Genomic DNA, 21,651 nt, shown 5'->3' with positions numbered 1-21,651 from the left:
ACAGAATGGCAATATAAAATGTATTTATATTTCTCAGATATAAATGCATCTACCATTATAAAAAAATTACCTTGCATTAGGCTATGAAACTTCACACAAATGCAAAAAGGCAGAAAAATTTAACATATCCTTTAGTAATCAATGTAATTAAAATTATATGCAGTAAAGGTTTTTTGATGAAAACATTGAAAGGACTTGCAGTCTAAATAATATTAAAATTGGTATGTCAAAAATAAATCCAGAGACATATTAGACAATTTAATCTAAGAAAATTACGAGACACATATTAAAATTTGTGAGATACAGTCAAAACAATCCTTAGAGGAAAACTTTTTATCTCTAAATATTCATAAGAATGAGAGAAAGAACAAAGAGATCAATGAATCGTGCATGGAACTAAAAAAAAATCCCTAGAAAACCAACATATTTTAAAAAACCTCAATAAAACAACAAAATAGAAAATCTAAGAAGAGATTAATAAAGTTGAAAGAAAAAAACAATTGAATTAATAGATGAAGCAAAAGCTGGTTTTCTAGGGGGTCGGGAAGGATACAAATCAGATAAACAATTAGCTAAATTAACTTGAAAAAGAAACAGAAAACAAAATTGCAAATATAAAAAATGAATAAAGAAAAATTTATAACAATTGTGAAAGAAATAAAAGAACCTATAAAAATGTTTTACCTTGTTATTTGATAAAACTGATAAGTTAAATAAAATGGATGAATATTTACAAAACTATAAAAATTGCAGATTTATAGAACAAAAAAGAGATCTTCAATAAGTCAATATTAGAAAAAATGAACAAGCAACAAATGAGTTCCCAATTGGAATAAAAAACAACTCAGGACTAAATGGATTTATAAGCAAGTTCTGTTCAACATTCAAAGAGAAATTAATTTAAATATTACATAAACTTTTTGCAAACATTAGAAAACAAGGGATCCTTCTAAATGCCTTCTATGATATAAATATGGTCTTTATACCTAAACTAGTAAGAAACAAAACAGAGGGAAAAAAAAAAACCATAGACCATCATCCTTAGGGAATAGCTACACAAACATTTAAAATAAAGTATTTAATAAAGAGGCTACAATAATATATTAAAATGATTGCATACTGTGACCAAATTGGATTTATACGAGGAGTACAGGGTTGACACAATATTGGACAACTATAAGCTCAACAGATCATATTGATAAGAACAATCAAAATCATGATAATAAATATGGATTCAGAAAATGAATCCATTTCATTTGCCAAAATTCAGCATGAATTTATTTAAAAAATACTAGGACTAAACGTTTGCTGTTGTTATTCAGTCATTTCAATCGAGTCTGGCTTTCTGTGACCCCATTTGGGCTTTTCTTGGCAAACATACTGGAGTGGTTTTCATTTCCAATTCCATCTTATTTTACAGATGAGAAAACTGGGGCAAACAGGGTTAAGTGACTTGCCCAAGGAGACACAGTAGAAAGTTCCTGAGGCCAGATGAATCTTTCAGACTCTCTAGGCCTAATACTCTTTCCACTGAGTCATCTAGTTGCTTAGGAATAAATGGACTTTTCCTTAATATAATAATATTATCTATATGAAATCAAGAACCAGCATCTGTAATGGAGATAAATTAAATATCTTTCCAGTAAGATCAAGGTTAAAACAAGAATGACTTATCACGACTAATATCTGATATAGTACTAGAAGTAGCAGACAAAGCATCATTTAAGACAAAAAAAAGAAATCAAGGGTATAGGCATAGGCAAACAGGAAAGCATTGCTTTTTGAAGATGATATGACAGTTTGCTTAGAAAATAAAGCAATAAATTAATTGAAATAATAACTTCAGTAAAGTTTCAGGATATAAAAACTCTACATAAATCATTAGCATTTCTCTATGTTATTAACAAATCCCTTGAAGGAGAGGGAGAAATTACACTTAAAATACCTGTAGAATATATAGAGCATTTCGGAGTCTACCTACCATTACACACATAGGAGCCACACAAATAAATCCACAAAACATAAAGAATTCAAGAGATATTAATTGCTTATAGGTAGGCCTACATAATAGGATCCAGATCATAGTGCTACCCAAATTAATTCATTTATTTAGTGCCATGCCAATCAAATACCAAAAGGTAACTTTAGAACAGGAAAAATAATGAAGTTAATGTGGAAGAACAAAAGTAAAAAATCTCAAGGAAATAATGAAAGTATAAAGTAAGTGAGCCTAGAAGTACCATATTTCAGATTATAAAATAAAGCAGTAATTATCAAAACCAATCAAAATTGGTTAAAAATTAAAGAGGTCAGTCAGTAGCACAGATTAGGTTTACAAAGAACAGAAGCAAATTAACCTTCTAGCCTATTGGTGTTTTATAAGCTCACAGACTCCAGCTACTGGGATATGGACTAATTAAAAAAAAAAAAACTACTGAGGACACAGGAAAGTGTCTGACAGAAATTAAGTATAGACCAACACTTCACATTAACATAGCAAGATAGGTTCCAACTAGATAGATCAAAGAAAAAAGTCACGTCAGATACAAACCACAGGAACAAGAAGAAAATTTCCTTTTAGATAAGGGAAGATTTCATCACTAAATAGACTTATTTTCTCGAAGATAAAATAGGTGATTTTTATTATATAACCTTAAAAAAGTTTTTGTATAAACTAAATCAATGCAATGAAAACGGGAAAGGAAACAATTTACTAAAAAAAAAAAAAAACAAAAAAACAAAAAAACTTTACAGAAACTTTCTTTGATAAAGGTCTCATTTCCAAAATATATAATGTATTCAAATTTATGAGAACAAGGACCATTCCCTAATTATTAAATGGTCAAAGGCTATGAACAATTTTCTCATCAGCAGCCATGTAAAACTATTCTAAATCACTAATAATTAGAGAACTACAAATTAAAGCAATTTTGAGTTTCTACCTCATACCCCTAAGGAAAATGACAAATGTTGGAGGGGTTCTGGGAACACAGGCATAGTTACGTGCTGTTGGAGGAAATTAGTCCAAGAATTTTGGACAGCAATTTGGAATTATGTTCCTAGTGTCACTAAACTGTGCTTACCCTTTGACCTAGTCTAACATGTGTCATTAGCTCTATGTTCACTTAGCAAAGCATTTTCATGTGTTATTGACTCTCTTTTCCTCCCTTTAATGACTTGAGCAGGCTCTAAAGTCTCTCATAAGCATACAGAGCGTGGAAGTGAAAAACATATTTTCCATCATAGTGTCACCATCAGGGAGAACAGAATTTGTTGTTGACATTTTATAGATTGATGGATTTAGGAGAGGAGACAGAGGTGGGTGGCTGGTTTGGCTTCTCCTCCATTGTAGGAAGAATCATTTTAGCTAAGCCTGAGGTCTCCCCGTCCCTAGTTAAGGGATAATCAGGACCAATCAAGGCTTTTTAGCTTTCAATATAGATTCCCAGATTCCTGAATTAATAGGCTTGTTATCTAAAACATTTCTGGAGGTTTCCTTGGAGCTGGGGTATGAACATATTAATAAGAGACTCACAGAATTTCAGAGGTAGACATCTAACCCACAAATGATAAAGAATCCTATTGTAATATTCCCCCAAACATGTCCCAATATATATCTTGCCCTGGAATCCAGATGGCTTTGGGGGAGAAAGTGAGGCTAGTGACTTTGCACCCTCACTTAAATCTAACTCACTTGCATATTATGGCATCACCTCTCCAGATGTCATGTTTTCTTTGAGAACAAAGGACAAATGATAGTCTTTCCTTACAGACTTTGATATGGGGAAACTTACTACCTTCCAAGTGATCTACTCCATTTTGGGATAAGTTAGGAAGTTTTTCCTTAAATTAAGTCTTTTTGCTTATAAGAGAGAATTCTATGAGGAATGAATAGTGGGATACTTGGAAGAAATAGTGATAGATCTGTGTGTGTATGTGTATGGATTTGTAGGTATATATGTACATACATATACACACATACAAAGGTATAATTATATGCACATGTATGTATGCATGTATAGGCATATGTGTGTGTATAAATATCCATACACATATGTAGTGCCCCAAACTATTAGCAGTGCCTGGGAAATACCAGATGCTTAATAAATACTTATTAATTGATTGGAAGGGATAGATAATAACAATATGATCACAAAAATCATGTATTTTAGAGCCTTAAGAGATCTTAGAGAACATCTCTGGAGGTTCTTAACCTGAGGTCAGGGCTTTTAAAGGAATATTTAGCTTAACTACATTTCAGTATAATTTGTTTCCTTTGAAATCCTATTTTTTTATTTTTATTTTTTATTTTAGGGATTTTGTGTGTGTGTGTGTGTGTGTGTGTGTGTGTGTGTGAAGAGGTCTTTAAGTATCACCACACTTCCAGAGAGGTCCAAGACGCATGCAAAAAGTTAAGAATGGCCTGATCTAGTTCCACATCCATTAGTGGACATTTCCAAAGCAGTTTATATCATTCTTTAGTTTGATCCTCACCACAATATTGTAATGAGGGTAGTGCAAGTATTATCTATCATTCATTCCCTTAATTATAGTAAAGAAGCAGATTCAAGAAAGATTAAATTGTTCCATATTGTTAGAAAGCAGATTCGAAACCAGGTCTTTTGCCTAATTGTTCAGATTCTTTTTGTTATATAAAAACTGTCATTCACCTATTGGCAAAAATAGAGAACATCATGATGATTGTGTTTCTGTGTTGAGTGAACTTAGGTCAAGCTTGGGTAGGGTGAGCTTCCTTTCTGAATTCTAAAGGCTCTAATGCACACAATAGAGGCTGATGCTGCATTCAGGTTGATTAATTGACAAGCATTATTTGGCCAATTTGCAAGCAACCATTTAGAGCAGTGAGTTGTTTTTACCAAGTGCCCAGCCCATGGTGAGCACTAGGTGCATACTAAACACCACAGAGACAGCAGATACATTTTAAAGCTGTGACAGGAAAATCGATTTTCTCCATGCAGATTTAAGCCGTTGGGACTTCTCTTTTCAAAGCTTAAATGATTATATGCTCATGTCTACTGTGAAGCCAATTGAAGTACACATCAGAAAGCCAGGAAAACTGGGTGCCGTTCTAGTTCTGAAAGCATCCTATGACTTAGGCAAATCACTTTTCCTCACTGAACCCCAGTTTTCCATATGTGGAGCATGCTCTTCTGACACATGGGCATCCCAGAATAGCTACTTTCTTTTTGAAGTAGTTTGTCAGTATGCATTCACTAAAAATACATAGTTCATGAGCCCTCATTAATGTTTTTAGATTTTCTTTAGTTGCCCACATGACACAACTCTCGACACAAAGGCTTTAAGGAAACAGCACAGTATGAAAATTTGCAATGGAATACTCCCTCTCCACTCCCAACTCCCAATGCATATTCTTTGAAAAATATACACACCATCAATGAAGAGAGGAGGCTCTCATGGAGGTTTTCATGGCCCACTCTACCCTTTCACTTCCCCAGACCTTGGACAGCTTCCTGCCTTCACCATTTTCCTCATGCAGGATTCGAGTCTCTTCCTGTTAAGTCTTCCTTGACAGGAAGAGGCTTAAATCCTGCAAACCCTGCAAGTGAGATAAATTGACTATGAGAGACAAAGTCAGGATCTGGGTCTGAGCAAACTTTTTCAGAGCTCATCTCACTTCTATTATCCACATCTTTCTTGGGTTCATATGGATGTCTCACTTTTCATATTTCATCCTAGCTTCATACTTTCCAGTCTTGTTCCCTTTCCCCATCCTCACTCCTTTCCTATTTCTATTCCCTTGATTTTCCCATGTCATCCCCAGATTGTATATGGGCACACATGTAAGGTATGTATTGGCCAGGGCACATATATGGAGCAAAACATGTCTCTGATGTTGCAGGACCACGGAAGTCTTCTGGTTATGTGAATACACTATTTTAACTGGTTCTGATCTCTGCTGAAATTTATTGCTCTGCTGTTCCCTACCATGGGGGATTGCTGAGTACATAGTATCAGTTGGGTACTGTTTTGGTGGTCAAAATATTTCTTAAAAAGAGTTGTCCCAGTATGTATATAGGTGCTGAGATACTTAGAAAATTAACAGGAATATATTCCCCCTTTGGAAGTGGCAAAGTGTCACATAGATAGTGTGTTGGTACCTGGAGTCAGGAAGTATCATCTTTCTGAGTTCAAATCCAATCTCAGACATTTTCTAGCTGTGTAACTTTGGGCCAGGTATTTACCCCTACTTGCCTCAGTTTCTTCATCTGTAAAATGAGAAGGAAATGGCAATATCTTTACCAAGAAAATCTCAAATGGGATCACACCAAGAGGTGGACATGACTGAGCAACAAAATCCTCCTTCAGAATAAAAACAGTGAAATTAAATAATTCCCAAGTCCATTGGTTTCAAATACTCCCCTACTACTATTAGCTTCTGATATTAACTACTGAGCCAATATGGCCGTAGTCTGCTACAGTAGGGAAGGTTCTCTTCTTTTCTAAGGGCAGGTTGGTAGTTCTTTTATCATTGTCACTCAGTGTTCAAAAGCCAGCCCAAGTGCTCTAGGCTTAGGTCAAGTTTTTTTGACTTAGTGTCCAGATAGAGATCATAATTCCCTCTTACAAATTATTATTTAACTTAGGGGTAGCCAGTCTCAAGATTTTCTCTGACACAAGGTACAAATGAATTTAAGTCAGACCAAGAGATGATCGAAGGAACATTATTATCATTCTCTACCCATTCCTATCTTTATTATGCATATGTTTGCCACGAATCTCAGTTATTTTTCTTTAATATTTTGTCCAGCCCAGTTCTCTCCTAACATGTAAAATGAATGAAAGGGACTAAATGGTCTCTAAGATTACTTAGAGTTCTAATATTGTATATTTTGTTATTCTAAGATCCTTTCCAGTCTTAAAATTTTAGCTTCAGTGTTCCAAGGCAAATAGTGGACCAGGACCTGGAGTCAGGAAAATATGAATTCAAATCTAGCCCAGGCACTTATTAGCTATGTGACCTTGTGCAGGCTTAATTTCCTCAACTGTAAAGTTATGATCATAATAATGTCTACCTCTCTGGGTTGTTACAGTGAAGATTAAATGAGGTAATATTTGTAGAATGCTTAGCACAGTGTCTAGAACACAGTAGGTAATCAATAGATGTTTGTTCCTTTTTTCTTTCTAAAGTCTCATCCAGTCTGACATTCTCTAGTTTGTCTTCTGGAAACCCTCACAACTATAATCATTCTGTGTTCTATGATTATAAGGTTGCATCTATCTTTCACATTCTATCTTCCATCTATAATAATTTCAAGTTCTGACTTTTGATGTCCTAAAATCCTTCTGAGTTCTGACATTTTGTATTCTAATGGCCTTTCCAACTCTGACATTTTATGATTTATATCTTGCTATCCTTTACAACTGATGTAATCTTTGAGCTTCTGACTGAGATGTACATTCAAATTAAACACTAAACCAGAATGCTGAGATGTTTAGAAAATAAATAGAAAAGTTTCCTCCTTTAGAATAAAAACTGTGCCATTTAAACAATCTCCAAGTTTCCTGCCCCTATGATTATCTGATTAAAGGTGGGTGAGTGTATTCATCATTTCCTAAGAAAACTTATAGGGAGGGTTGCTGCTATAAACCTAAAGTACTTACCTGGAACATTTTAAGTGGCATTAAAAATAAATTTCTGAGAATTTATAGCCTATGACAAAGTGGAAGTGATCCCAGGGCCAAGAGTGATATTTCCTTCACCCACTAGAATGAGCAGGAATTTCCACTTGCTGGATGATCATAATCTATTCTCAGTTTACTTGCTTTTTGCCCTCTGACCACCTGAAAAAGGTTTAGGCCTTTTAAGAATCATGATTTAATTTAATTTAAGTATAATTTAAGTATAATTATAAAATGCTAGAAATAAGTCCTTTGACTTAGTCCCTGATAACTGGTATAGATGGGGAACCTGGAGGCCAGAGAGGAGAATACTTTGTTCATGGCGAAGTAGAAAGCATATGGCAGATTCTAGAGTAGAGAGAGCCAAGGCCTCCTGACTCCATGTCCATTATCTCTGTTTGCTATACATATCATTTTGTCCTAAGCTCTTCCTACAGCTCTTATACTTCCACGCATTGAGTTTTTAAATTAATAAGTGAAAAATCACATCATTCTTGGATAGTTATGTACTGTGCTTAGATGGAAAGAACCCATTCAAAATCTTTTAAAGCAACTGATAATTCATTCTAAATTCTCTTCCATGTTGTTGACAGGGATTTTAGGCATTCAAATAGAAGAGAGGAAAACATATACATGTCACAATAAGGAGAGAGAATTATTGGAGCAGGAGGTAAATTAGAAGGAACTCTAGAAATTTGGGGATATTGAATATAGAGTTAAAAAATCTTGGCTCCATTTTGTTCCCGACACTTACCAGATAGGCAATCATAGAGAAGTCACATGTCCTCTCTGAGCATCCTTTTCCTCACTTGTAAAATGGGAGAAATAATCTTGGAATCAATTCAAAATCAGCCTCCTTTAACTGTCAGTTAGTTCTGTTTGCCTTCTGGCATTAGGCTAACATGTCTTTTTTCAAAAAATTATTTTTCCCAATTAATGTAAAAACAATTTTTAACATTTAAAAAAAGATTTTTGAATTCTAAATCTTATCTCTCTTCCCTTGCTCATTTCCCCTCTCCCTTTGAGATGGTACGCAATCTGATATAGGTTATATATGTACAATCATGCAAAACATTTCCATATTAGTCATTTTGTGCAAGAAAACTGGAATTAAAAAAAGGAAGAAAGTAAAAAACAGTATATTTTGGCCTATATTCAGATGGTATCATTTCATTCTCTGGAGGTGGATAGGATTTTTCATAAGTTTTTCAGAATTGTCTTGGATCATTGTGTTACTGAGAATATCCAAGTCATTTACACTTGTTATTCACACAATATTGTTGTTACTGTGTGTAATGCTCTCCCGGTTCTGTTCATTTCACTTTGTATCAGTTCATCTAAGTCTTTCCAGGTTTTTTTGAAAGTATCCAGAGCAGATCATATTCCCCTTCACATGGCAAACTTTAGAAGCAAGAAATTGTTGTCATTACCCCCCTCCCCTCGCCTCCCCCATCCCCCTCCCCCACTAAATTTTCTCCGGTCTAGACAAAACATTTCCATTTCCTTCATCTCCTCCAAGACACAGTTTTTGATTTACTCACCATCTTTGCTTCCTTTCTTTGAACAGAATCAAAGGATGTAATGCCCTGAATTGAACCTGATTCTCCAAATGGGGGACTGTTTATATGGCCTAAGGTCAGATTAAGTTTTGGGGCTACCTCTTCACATTCCTGACACATATTGAAATGAAGTTTAATCCTGAATTTAAGCTCTCTCTTTTTAAATTATGAAAACTTTGATGTAATTGTATCTTCCCCATCTTCTACTTGTGAGACTGAAATCAAGTGGGCTCTTGGAGCTCTGTCCTAAAAGGCAAGTAAACCATCTATTTCAACTTTTTCCTCTGTTTCCTTCTCAAAAAACCCATGTTCTGGTGCTCTTAATAAAATCTTCAGTTGTAAAATGGGAGGGGCTGCAATACTTGGACCACCTACTTTCCAAAGGATTTTCATGAAGAAATATTTATGGATCCCCCAAGATCACACAACTTAATGTATCAGAGAAGGGACATGGATCCAGATTTTCTGATATGCTCATTTTACTAAAGGAAAAAGAAAAGCATTGAATTTCTGGTAATGTTCCTTTACTGAGAACTCAGACTGCTCTCTCTCTGGCATCCAGGTCCTGCCTCTCTCCTTGGTTTCTAAAGACCTTCTAGGAAGGGTTGAGCAGTGCACTGAAGACTAGGATTGGACCTTTGATTTCATTAGTATAGGCAACTTCCAGATGAGGGAATTCCCTCTACCAATGCAGTAGATTGCAGGTATCTTTTCTGTAACTTTTCACTAGAGCTGCTTAGTGCTCTGAGAGATTAATTTGCTGGTTTAGGATTACAGAGTCAGGACCTGAACTCAGGTCCTTTTGACTAAATAGCCTCTAAATTTCCTATCTAGTGTTCCATGCCACTTCTTGAATAATTGAATGAATATATAGCCATGGAAACAGACTGGAAAAGACTCTAAAGGTAATCCAGTACAAGTCTGTCATCTTGAAGATGAGAATATGCAAGGTCACACAGGGAATAAATGTCAGAGCCAGGATTTCAACTCAATTTTGCTGACTCCAAATCCAGTGCTTTTTTTTATTGTTCCACACTGATCTGGGAGGTCACTGGCTCCACCAAAGTTGCCACAAATTGTTCACTTGTTATCTCTATGATGTATCTCAGATGTATCTCCTTTCACTTATCATAGTTCAGACCATTTTGCTGGGACTATTAGAATAGTTTTCAAATATCATCTCTCTCCTCTTTAATCGATTCTTTACACAGCTGTCAAAATATTTCTAAAATATAATACTAACTATATCACTTCTCTGCTCAATTATCTCCTGTGGCTCCCTATTGCTTCTATAGGATTGAATGCAGACATCCTTTTGATGTTTAAAATTTTTTACAAGTTGGCTCCAATCTACTATTCCAAGTTTATTACAAACCATTTCCCTTAGCCCATTCTATGTGTGAGCGTCAGCTGGGGTTTATAGGTGGATCTTTCTGCTTGATAGCTCCACACTTTAGCCGTCCCCCTCACAGGGGAGGGCTAACCCTCCCTAAGCCCTCCTGGCTTTTTCTAACCAAGTCCCAGATGCTCCTGACCAGCCTCGATGCCCCACAGTGTCCTAGAGCTTGAGGTCCCTGGATTCCTTGTGGGAATCTCTGACTTCCTGCTGAGCAGAACTCTAAGCTCACAGATCTTCCAGCCTCAGCCCTCATTGTCTGATTTCTAAGGCTACAACATTCTTGTCATTTTGTTTTCAGTTCTTAGAGTTCCAGTGGGGATTTCATTCTCTTTTCAAAGGGTGATACATTACTTCATTAGGCAAAGAAGCTGACTAAGAATCTCATTTGTTTGAAAATAATTTCCATCCAGAATGTTCCCTCTGGACCTCAGGCCATGCCCTCCATTCTGCCACCTCCTCCTTTCTCTGTGACCAGTTTCCTTCTTTTCTTTTTCAGAAGCCCAGAAAGTGGGATAGCAGGAGCTGTATGCTGGTTTTAGAAAGAATCATAGCTTCAGGCTCCTCAGACTTTGGGAAGATTATTGTTTTCCCTTCCCTTTGATTCCTTTCTCTCTGTTGTCACCCCATTCCTGAGTCTTTTATCCCATGATCCATTTGCTTTTGTGATTATTAGTTTTTCTCTCTGATCATTCCCTTGCACTTCCTTTTTACCTTTTTTTTTTTTTTTTTTTGGTCTTCATTATATCCCCTCCCTGAAATGATTCCTACAATCCTCTTTTCTTCTCTCTGCTCCCTTTCTTCCTCTATGACATCTCCTCTCTCTTTAATCTTTCCTTCCTCTCTTAAATCTCATTTTTCCTTTCTATAACTATCTTCTCTCTCTTAAACCATCTCCCCTTTCTTATTTCTATTATCTTTCTCTCATCTTCTCTTTCTGGGGCCATCTTCTTCTTGCTCTCTGATTATCATGTTACCTCCCGCCTGAATCCTCTTCTCCTCTGTGACCATATCAACTCACCCTTCTTTCCCTCTGATCTTTTTCTCTCTCCTCTTTCTATGGCATCAATCTCTGTTTTTTTTTTTTTGCCTCTGGCTGTGACCATCCTTTCCCCATTTCTATTCACCTTTCCCCATATCTACCCTCTATCCCATCTTTCTCTCTGTTTCTCTTCCCCCTCTATGACTACTCTCCTCCCTTTTCTCAGGGCAATTATTTCTTATTCAAACAAAATCACATCTGGCCTCTGTTAAGTGTGTGCTTGGCATTCTAACATATGCACTCTAGATGGAAAGTCTCTTGGTCAGTCCAGCACAATGTACTTCTCTCCAGATGGAGATCTCCTAGGCTCCTATCTTCTCTAGCAGCTGCAGGAACTTGCCTAGAGACAAATGTAGATGAGAAGTGATGGGAAATGAATCACTTCCTTCTCTATCACTGGCCAGACAGAATGGGCATAGTGCAGGTCATCCCCATGCTCAGAATAGCCATCTTCCTCCCCTCCATCTCTTGAAACTCCTTGCTCCATCCAAGGACCTTGCTCATATGCCATCTCCTTCAAGAGGATTTTCCAGATTTTAAAAATTATCATTCTTCCTCCTTTCTTCCCAAATCAACTTGTATTTATTTTGTATATCTCTTATTTATCTGTGTACATTATGTTCCCCAGTAGAATGTATCTCCTTGAAGATAAAGACTGACTTACTTTTGTAACAGTAACAACAGTGCTTAGCACAGTGCTTGACACTAAGTAAGAGCTCAACAAATGCCATATGACATAACCAAGCCAGTTTTTCTTTCTTAGGTCTTTGTACCTGATTCTTCTACCTATTTGAGTTTCCCTTGCTGGAACATCATCTGTTTCTATCCTTTTTTCTTGGTGATCTTATCAACTCCAATAGGTTCATGATCATCTCCATGAAGATGATTCCCAGGTCTGTACATCCAGCTCTAGTCTCTTTCCTGATCTCCAGTCTTACACCCCAACTGCTTATTGGATATTTCCAAATGCATGTGCCAGACATCCAATTCACTTGCATGTCATGACATTTCTTCTGTGATGTCATGGTCCTTTTCAAGAACGAAGGACAGACAATAATAACAATTAAAAAATGCAAGGATTAGAAAAAAATATAGTGAGGTGTGGAGAGCAATAATAGCCAGATGATCACTCAGGTAGATTAATGAAATACAGAAATACCTACAATTTATTGTATTTATTGTAGATAAAGACTTTAGTCTTTAGAACATTGGGTAAATCTTTTCTGGAGGATTTCTTGTTAAACATAAGAGGGTAACTGGCTAATAACTACATCAACAGAATGAGTGCCATCTTCAAGGAGATCACAAATTCATGAAGTTTTAAAATATGTTCTTTTTTCTAGTTCTGACATTCAGTGTTCTAATATTCTATGAATCAGCCAGGAGATAAACAGAATGATGTCAGACTTGGCCTGTAGGCTTTAATTGACTGGCAAAACTCCCCATTGAGTCTGAATCAGATTAAAATATAATTGGGAAGTATTTAACAAAATAAACAAAAATATAATATTACAAAGATAATGTTAATTTGTGATTTTCTAAGTTAATGTGCAGGAATACTACTACTATAGTTGATAAAGAGATTCAGGAAAACCAAGGTTCCAGTTCTACCTGTACAAAAATACATACTGGTTGTGTGATCCTGAGTCAGGCAGTTCAGTGCTTATTGTCCCCAATTGACTAATCTAAGTTCCTACGATTTGTAATTGCTCACTATCAGCAAAGAGAGTTTTTTCCCCTGGGAGTTGCCATATTTTTATTATTGTTGCTGTTTCAGGAAAGGACAAAACAGATGGGAAAGGTGCCCAAAATTGTGACAAATTAAGATATCTTGAATGAAACAGGAAAGTTTAACCTGGAGAAAAGAAAGGTAGATAAAATAGTTTTCCTTTGTATATCTGAAGAACTATTATAAGGAAGACAGTTGAGAAGAGTGAAATGACCCTACTTCAAATCCTGACTGTCCCTTTCTCCATATGTAAATTTGGGCAAAGTATTTAATCTCCTGGGGTTTCTTCACCTAGAATGAGTGTGTGTGTGTGTGTGTGTGTGTGTGTGCGTGTATGTGTGTGAGAGTTAGATCAAAGTTTCTTAAACTGTGGTTGCAACTCCATATGGGGTCACATAACTGAATGTGGGGATCATAAAAAATTTTGCAACAGTAAAAGTTAGCAAATGTTATGTCAAGATTTAATTTTTTATGTAAAAATAAACACATTAATGTCATTAGTATGCAAAACTGCTTTTGTCTGTAATAAATGGCAAAATTTTATGTGTGATAAATTGTTTTAAAATATTTTTTTTATGATTTATTATGAATAAATATTTGATTTGTAGACCTATCTTATATATCTTATATTCCCAGAGCCACTTAAAGATTTCTCAGGAGAAAAGGAGTCATGAGTGGAAAATATTTAAGAGCCCCTGAATGAGATGATCTTCATGATATTTTTCAATTTTAAATTGATGATCTAATTGATGATCTAAATTTATGATCCTATTTTGTTGAGTTCTCAGGGGAGAACTAGATGGAAATTGTAGGAAGTTACATTTTGGCTTGATAGATGAAAGACCTTCCTATCAGAGCTGTCCAGTTAATTAACTGGCTGTCTACAGAATGAGAGCCTTCACTGTCCAGGGGAAAAGCTGAATGACTGATCATTTATTGGGGGTACTGTAAGGAAACTTTCTGCTATGGGGTTACAGTCATACTTTTACAGATTCATGTGATTAAACTGAGACCTGTTGAAGACCTTAGCTTAAAAAGCCAAAATTCAGGGCCATCTCCAGTTGTCCTGTTCTATATCAGGCCACCAGATCCAGATTGCTCTAGAGTGGAAAGTGAGGCAGGGGACTTTGCACAGCTCTCTCTCAAATACAATTCACTTGTATGTCACAGCATCGACTCCCTGATGTCATGGGTCTCTTTGAGAATGAAGGACAAATAATAACAACAGTAGTAACAACAGTGACAATAGAGTCACAATATTGTCAATAGAGTGACAATTCATAGAATTGGCAGGAGGGCTGTTATGTGGTGCTGGAGTGCACAGAGCTCTAGGTCTGATCAGCAAGACTGCTTTCTGAGTTCAAATCTGATCTCAGACATTTCCTTGCTGTGAGAATCTAGGCAAGTCACCTACTTCTGTCTGCCTCAGTTTCCCCATATGTAAAATGAACTGGAGAAGAAAATGGCAAACCATCCATTATCTTTGCTAAAAAACAAAACAAAACCTAAATGGGGCCATGAAAACAACTGAAAATGACTGAACAACAAAAAATTTCCTGGTTAGTAGAAGGTGACTTAGGACAAAAGTATCTAATTTGTGGTCCATAAGCCAGCCACAAAATTACTGAGTGAAGCCAAAATCAGATTGAGTTGTAGGGAGCTTTAGAATACAGCACTAAGAATATTGAGGAACTTTGGCACATAGGACACATGAATATCATGGCTAATAGGGATCTTAGACCACAGAAAAAGATATATCAGAATTGCAACTGACCTTGGAATATAGAATTTTAGAGGTAGAGAGTATGTTAGAATTTAGCTAATTCAGAATCCCATTTCATAGAAAACTGCTCTCCAGTGTCTCATGGAGACATGAAATTTCTCCTGACTATCTGATGTCAAGTGTTCAGATCTGAGATTTTTTTAGTCATCTGCTAAAAATCTTCTAAGATAAGACCTCCTATATCTATTATTAAAATGAACAATGTGTTTATTGAAGTAACTTTCATGGAACTCTCAGCCAGTTAATCCTAATCTTTCAGGCTTGGGGTGGGGTATCCGTTAAGCCTTTCCACCCTTTTCCAGCTGAAGAAATCTAATTTCCTGGTCAGACTTTCTGCATTTCTGAGTCTGTAGGTCACCTTGAGGATAAGGGAAGCCTTAGAGGCTTAAAAGCCTTTGCTTTTTTCAGCTTCAGTCTCCTCATAGAATAGTTTTTAGGATCAAATAAGGTAATACATGCCAAGTACTTTGCAAACTCATGCACATCAGGTATTATTATTATTAGTAATAGTAATTAGCAGAGCAAGTTCTCTGACTCCCAAACCAACAGTCTTTCTTTGGAGATTGAATGATTTTTCATATATACGTAGGGAGACTCTGGAACAACTCTGATCCTCATCTGGGATGGCTATGATGGGTAGACTGAATGCTGGAGAGGCTCTAGGTCCACTCCCCCATGATATCTCTGGCAGAGCTTGGGGCCTTGAAGATATAGTAAGGTGGATTTGTATTTTCTTTTGTACTTTGAAGTTTGCAAAGACTTTTCTCAGCTTAATAAGTACAAGCAGCAGTAGTATAAAGATAATGATCTCTAGAGTTTGCAAGTAAGGCCTTCCCAAATGTAAATCTCCCTTTCCTTCCTTTCTGAAAGGGAATTAAGGCAGGGAGGTGGGGAAGGACACATCTAAAGAATGAGCTAATCATTTGCCTTCTCTGTTTCGTCCTACTTGATCATCACAACAATCCTAGAAGTTAGATGCTATTCTTATATCCATTTTACAGATAAAGAAACTGAGGTAGGTAGGAGTTACGTGACTTGCCCACTGAGTAAATCTATGAGGCTGGTTTTTAGCTCATGCCTTCTTGAATCCAGATACTACCTATAATACCAGTGGGCATTGCACTGGAATTAGAATTTTTCTTTCCTGATACAAAGTCCATAGCTAGCTCCTTTGCACCTTCTCTCCAGTCCTTTTAGCTGAGAGCTGGAAAGGATGATAAAGACTGGCTAGTTCAACCCTTTCATTTTTATGTAAGAACTGAGGGTCAGAAGAGAGATATAGCCTGCTCAAAGTCAAAAGTCAGAATGATAAAATCCTAGAATTGAATTAGGTCCTTTATAAGGCATCTCTTGCATTCTGAAACTGAGCAGGAATTCCAGCCTTGAACTCATATACCTCCAGTGATAGAGAACTTATTGTATCTAAGTAGTTCAGTTAGTAGAGTGCCAGACCCTGAGTCAGGAAGCTCTTAATTCGAATTCAGCCTCAAGTCACTCAATTCCTGACTATAGTAGTTTCTTCACTTATAAAATGAAGGTAATAGCATTTACTCACAGGGTTATTTGAGAATCAAATGAGACTATATATATATATATATATAAACTCTTGGCAAATTTTTAAAGTGCTAGATAAATGCTAATTATTATTTTTATTCATATCATGATAATGATGATGATGATGTGATGATGTCTCCAGACATCATCTGGAGCCTATTTTACTTTTGAACACTTCTAATTATTAGGAAGATTTTTCTTATGTCAAGTTGAAATTTGTCTGCTTTCAACTTCCTTCTCATTACACTTACTTCTTCCCTTTGGGTCTAAAATGAATGTGTCCAATCCTCTAGATATAAGAGGCCACTGGATTCTCATGGGAGCTATCAGGTTGAGGGTGATTTCTGGATGGCCACTAGTTCCCCTTGTGCAGACCCTGGACTAGCGAGCTTTTATGGCTGCCCTGGACTCTCTTGGTCATTTACCTGAAGCCTTGTGGGTTATACCAACTTTTGGACACCAACAATCTCTTTCCTCTCTGCTCTAATATCAGGTTTCTGGCCTGCCCAGCTACAGATGCGTGTCATCCTTGTCCAAGTTCTCAGTCCCATGTCTGTTAACTGAATAGAGGACAACCTAAACTGTTCTATATTGCTCACCTCTTCATCTTTCTTCAGAAATCATGTCTCTATTTCTTTGTTCTGCCCTTTGAAACCCCCCTCTGAACTTCTTTTCCTTCAATATGGTTTTTCTGGAGCTTTGGATATTGTGTATGCATGTGTATATGTGTGTGTCTGTGTATCTGTGTGTATGTCATCTAGGGAGTTTATAGTCCTATGACACACAAAAACATCATAAGACTAGAGTAACATTGATTTAGAGATGGAAGGAATGTTAGAGGACAAATATGATCCCTTCACTTTACAGATCTGGACTCTGAGCCACAGAGAAGTTAATTGACTTGCTCAGGGTTACACAATTACTGTGTTTGAGTTGGGAGCTGAAGCAAGGTATTTTGGACATCGGGCTTAAGGTCCTATCCATTAAATCATTGATTGGGACTGGGGACCATGCCATGCAAAGGTCTTTTGAAGGAATTTAGAATATCTAGACTGGAGTAGAGAAGACTTGGGGGAGGGAATGATTATTGTCTTCAAGTACAAGGAGCATTGAAAGTCAAGGAGACAGAGGTTTTGAGTCCTGGATCCCCCATCACCCATAGGCAAGTAACTTTCACCTCATTTTTTTATTTGTATAATGAGGGTGGTTGGATTGAGGGTCTCTAAGGTTCCTACCAATACTGACAATCTACAAAGTATGCTCTAGAGTCTCTTTAATCTCTAACATTCTGTTCTATGCTCTGTCCTATTTCAACCTTGACATGCCACATTTTTCTAACTTTCTAGACCTGCAATTTAGTGTTCTTTAACTTTGTTTTGTACTTTAATAGGTTCATCCCCAACTTCCCTGGATTCACTGGCAGGAATTTCCTTCTTTTAACAGAGTTAAATTCTTTTGTAAATAGATAAATCCTGCTTCCTCTTCTATGTGAGGATGGGATAGGATGGGAAATAGTTGGTCATTCTCTTCCCTCCTCACAAACATTCTGCAGACTTCTGGTGAGTCAAGGCCAGGTAATCATCAACCTGAACATCATTGGTTGTCCTGGAAACATGGTACAATATTTGGGCACTGGACTTGGAGCAAAAACACCTGCATTTGACTTTCAACTGTTACCTACTACTAACTGCATGACTTTGGGGGAATTACTTTCTCTCTCTGGCTCTCAGTTTCTCCATTTGTAAAATAAAGGAAGTAGGAGTATAGGTGGTTTCCAAGGTCCCCACAAGCTTTAATATTTTGCAACTCCTATTAACTAAAAGTAACCAGGAGCACCTTAGAAGATGGAGCATAGTTAGCATTCAAGGAGAGAAGAGGCCCGGAGGACTTGAAGGAGATATTTCCCAATGTCCTCAGTGAGTTTGGTGGACCAAGTAGGTCCACCTTAAATGACTCCTTGCTTCCTTGTAACTCTTCTTCTTCTTCTTTTTTTTTTTTTTTTTTTTTTTTTTTGTTTAGCTAATTCTTTAAAATCCTTAGTATCCCAGGAAACCTCAGACACTGTACTGGTCCCACATGTCCTATATAATCCACCCTTCCTGAAAAGTGCCTTGTGTTTTAAGTGGCAATTACATTTCACTTAGATTTTCAAGAAGCATTTCAAACAGTGGTTCTGATCTCTTTGCCTTTTTAGCAATTTCTGCTGGGAATGGAGGGTTATTGTTAACATTTTAAAGATGAAATTGATGTACAGGAACTCTTTCCTCGTTAGATTGGCGTAAATGGTCAGATCCTGTGTATATTCTAGACTAACAGAATGTTTGAGATGGAAGGGACTGGAGCTAGAACACTGAGACTAGATCAGAGCTGGAAAGGACATTAGGACACATTACACCTGGGTGGGACAATTTTTCCCAAAGAAGGAATATGACCTGTTAAAGGATGCACAGGGAATTAGTCTTTGCAAAGACTGAACACCAAAATCCAGCTGCCCCAACTCCAAATTGCTTGGTGGGTAAGCCTAGCCTGGCTCTATTTGGTGATTTCAGATTTATAGCAAGGTAGAAGAGATTGAGACTGGAAACTAAGAGACCTATTTATATGTCCCAACTTCTTCACTAACTTATTCCGTGACCTTGCTTCCTCATTTATATAGTGAGTTAAAGTAAATTACCTTTCATGTAACTTTCAGCTCTATAATAGTTTGCATGAAAGTGGATTGCCCTTCACACATGTATGCTTCTCTCTTTTTTTTCATCTTTGTCCACATCTGTTCCTTAAAAATATAAAAATGACATAGTTCCAAAGTGGGCAGGCAGGTAATGGGTTTCCTGGGACCCTCTTAGGGCTCAACTTTTGGGATCCCTTAAATTAAAATTCAGGGAAAAGGGGAGAAAACAACCAGAGATTAGATTTCTGCTTTGGTTAGAGACTTAATGTGAATCATAGAATTTTAGAGCTGGAAGAAAGTCTTAGAGATGATTTAATTTAACCTCTTCCTGAATCCAATACCTTCTTTTAGAGATATAAAATCTCTCATGACTTTAAACTTCTCAGACTTCATGATTCTAAGATTCCATAATTTTAAAATCTTATGACTCTATGATTCCAAGATTCTAATATTCCAAGAGATTGTCTTCATAAAATTCTAAGGTTTCACAATTATAAGATTATATGATTTCAAAATTTGAAAACTCTATTTCTAAAATTCTGAGAATCTAAAATCCCAAAGTTTTATGAACCTAATATTCTAGTCTTCTAAAAATTTAAAGAACTATGAATAATTACACAGAATCAGTTGTTATATCTTGAGAGATGCTGCCTATTGCCTTTTGTACACAAAGCTTCTGCATACATAGCCCCTACACCCAGGTACACAGGGGTCTCCAGCTTTTGGTACACATAATCTTATGGGAAAATAGTCATTGGGTTTCATAATTCAGTAGGCACCTTGGGGGAAGATGTACTTCCCAACTCCAGAAGGTATGTATATATAGTTACATACCTGAATGCTTGACTTGCTAATGCCCAAATAAATGAATGGCTCTGAAATAAAGAGACTTGAATATAAGGAGGAAGGGGGTCAGACTGTTGCTGCTTTTCTGCCAAGGATCTGCCTAAGCTGTGGGGGAAGCAGAGCAAGAGGTATTCCTCAGGCCCAAGCACTGATCCACCTTGAGAAACTGTGCATGAGAAGCCATAATAAAACTCCGTGGGTAGGAAAAAGATTTTTCTACCAGGGATGATGTGGCCGCATTTCAGAAGAAATGTGACTAATGAAATGCTGTGATAAACCCACTCAAATGATTCCAATTACTTTCCAAAACTACCTCTAAATTGACCTCCCCTCCCCAATCTCCTCAGCCTTCAGGTAACTTCATTTCTTTCAGCCTCTTTTCCAGCTTCTTGGTCAGTTCTCTGCCAAGGGACTCCATCCCTCCCAAACCCCTTTCAGAGATCTAAGGCATACAGACTCCTCCTCAAGTGACCATTGATTTTTTTTCTACAACTCGCCCCATTTAGGTTTCATTCCTATGCCTATATTGCACCTACTTCCTGCTCAGCACCAAAGAATATCCAAATTGGGGGAGGGATATAAAAAGACAATAAAGTGCACACTACTGTACCTGATGCAGTCAGCAGCTGGAGGACTTGCTTACAGGATAGCAGAGCCCCTGATTCTCAGTGCCTCTCGTGGTCTCTCTCTCTGGCTCAACTTCCTGCAGCACACGATTTAACGACTTGGAGCTCTCCCAGACCCCAATATGATGGCAGTGGTTCTAGTGAGTGACAGAGGTTTACTCCCTCCCTCTGCCTCCTCCCCGTCCTTTCTCTCTCTCTCTCTCTCTCTCTCTCTCTCTCTCTCTCTCTCTCTCTCTCTCTCTCTCTCTCTCTCTCTCTCTCTCCCCCTCTCCCTCCCTCTCTCTTCCTTCTTCTATCACTTGCACACACGCGCGCGCGCACATACACACACACACACACACACACACACACACACACACACACAGAGAGAGGCAAGCAGCATGTATATGTGAGTCACAGTGAGAGTGGGAGGGATCAGATATTTGACTGCAGAGTAGTGGAGATGTTGAAAATATCCCCAGTGAACTTAGAATCACAGAATGCCAGAGCTTTATGGAAACTTAAAGTCATGGCTAGAGAATACTAGAGGGAGACAGCAATTTAGAAAAGAGAACCCAGAATGCAAGAAGAGGAGAGTCTTAGAACACACAAGACAGAATATCAAAGGTGAAAGGGACCTTAAGTCATTGAACACAGAATACCACAGTAGGGAGGGAGTTTAATAACACATAGGATTTTGTGTTTCTGGCTTTGCCAAGGCTGGTTTGTTTATTTGTCCATCAAGGTCCATGACAAAAGCTACCTTATCCAGGAAGCCTTCCCCAATTCTCCTACCCTGAAGTA

General features: G+C 37.2%; 1 protein-coding gene across 4 annotated transcripts in view; it reads right to left on the bottom strand.

Annotated features, from left to right (window-relative positions):
* HRH2 (histamine receptor H2) overlaps positions 1–21,066 on the bottom strand; it is a 48,936-nt gene extending 27,870 nt beyond the window's left edge. For all 4 annotated transcript variants that reach the window (XR_007950807.1, XM_051978979.1, XM_051978978.1 and 1 more), the window contains exon 1: positions 20,853–21,066. The gene's annotated coding sequence lies outside the window, so the exon portion shown is untranslated. The remainder of the gene's footprint in view (positions 1–20,852) is intronic.
* Positions 21,067–21,651: the final 585 nt, after the last annotated feature.

This window comes from Antechinus flavipes, chromosome 2 (assembly GCF_016432865.1).
Source record: "Antechinus flavipes isolate AdamAnt ecotype Samford, QLD, Australia chromosome 2, AdamAnt_v2, whole genome shotgun sequence".
Taxonomy (NCBI): domain Eukaryota; kingdom Metazoa; phylum Chordata; class Mammalia; order Dasyuromorphia; family Dasyuridae; genus Antechinus; species Antechinus flavipes.
The sequence above is the reverse complement of the archived record's forward strand: the minus strand, read 5'-3'. Positions and strand labels throughout refer to the sequence as shown.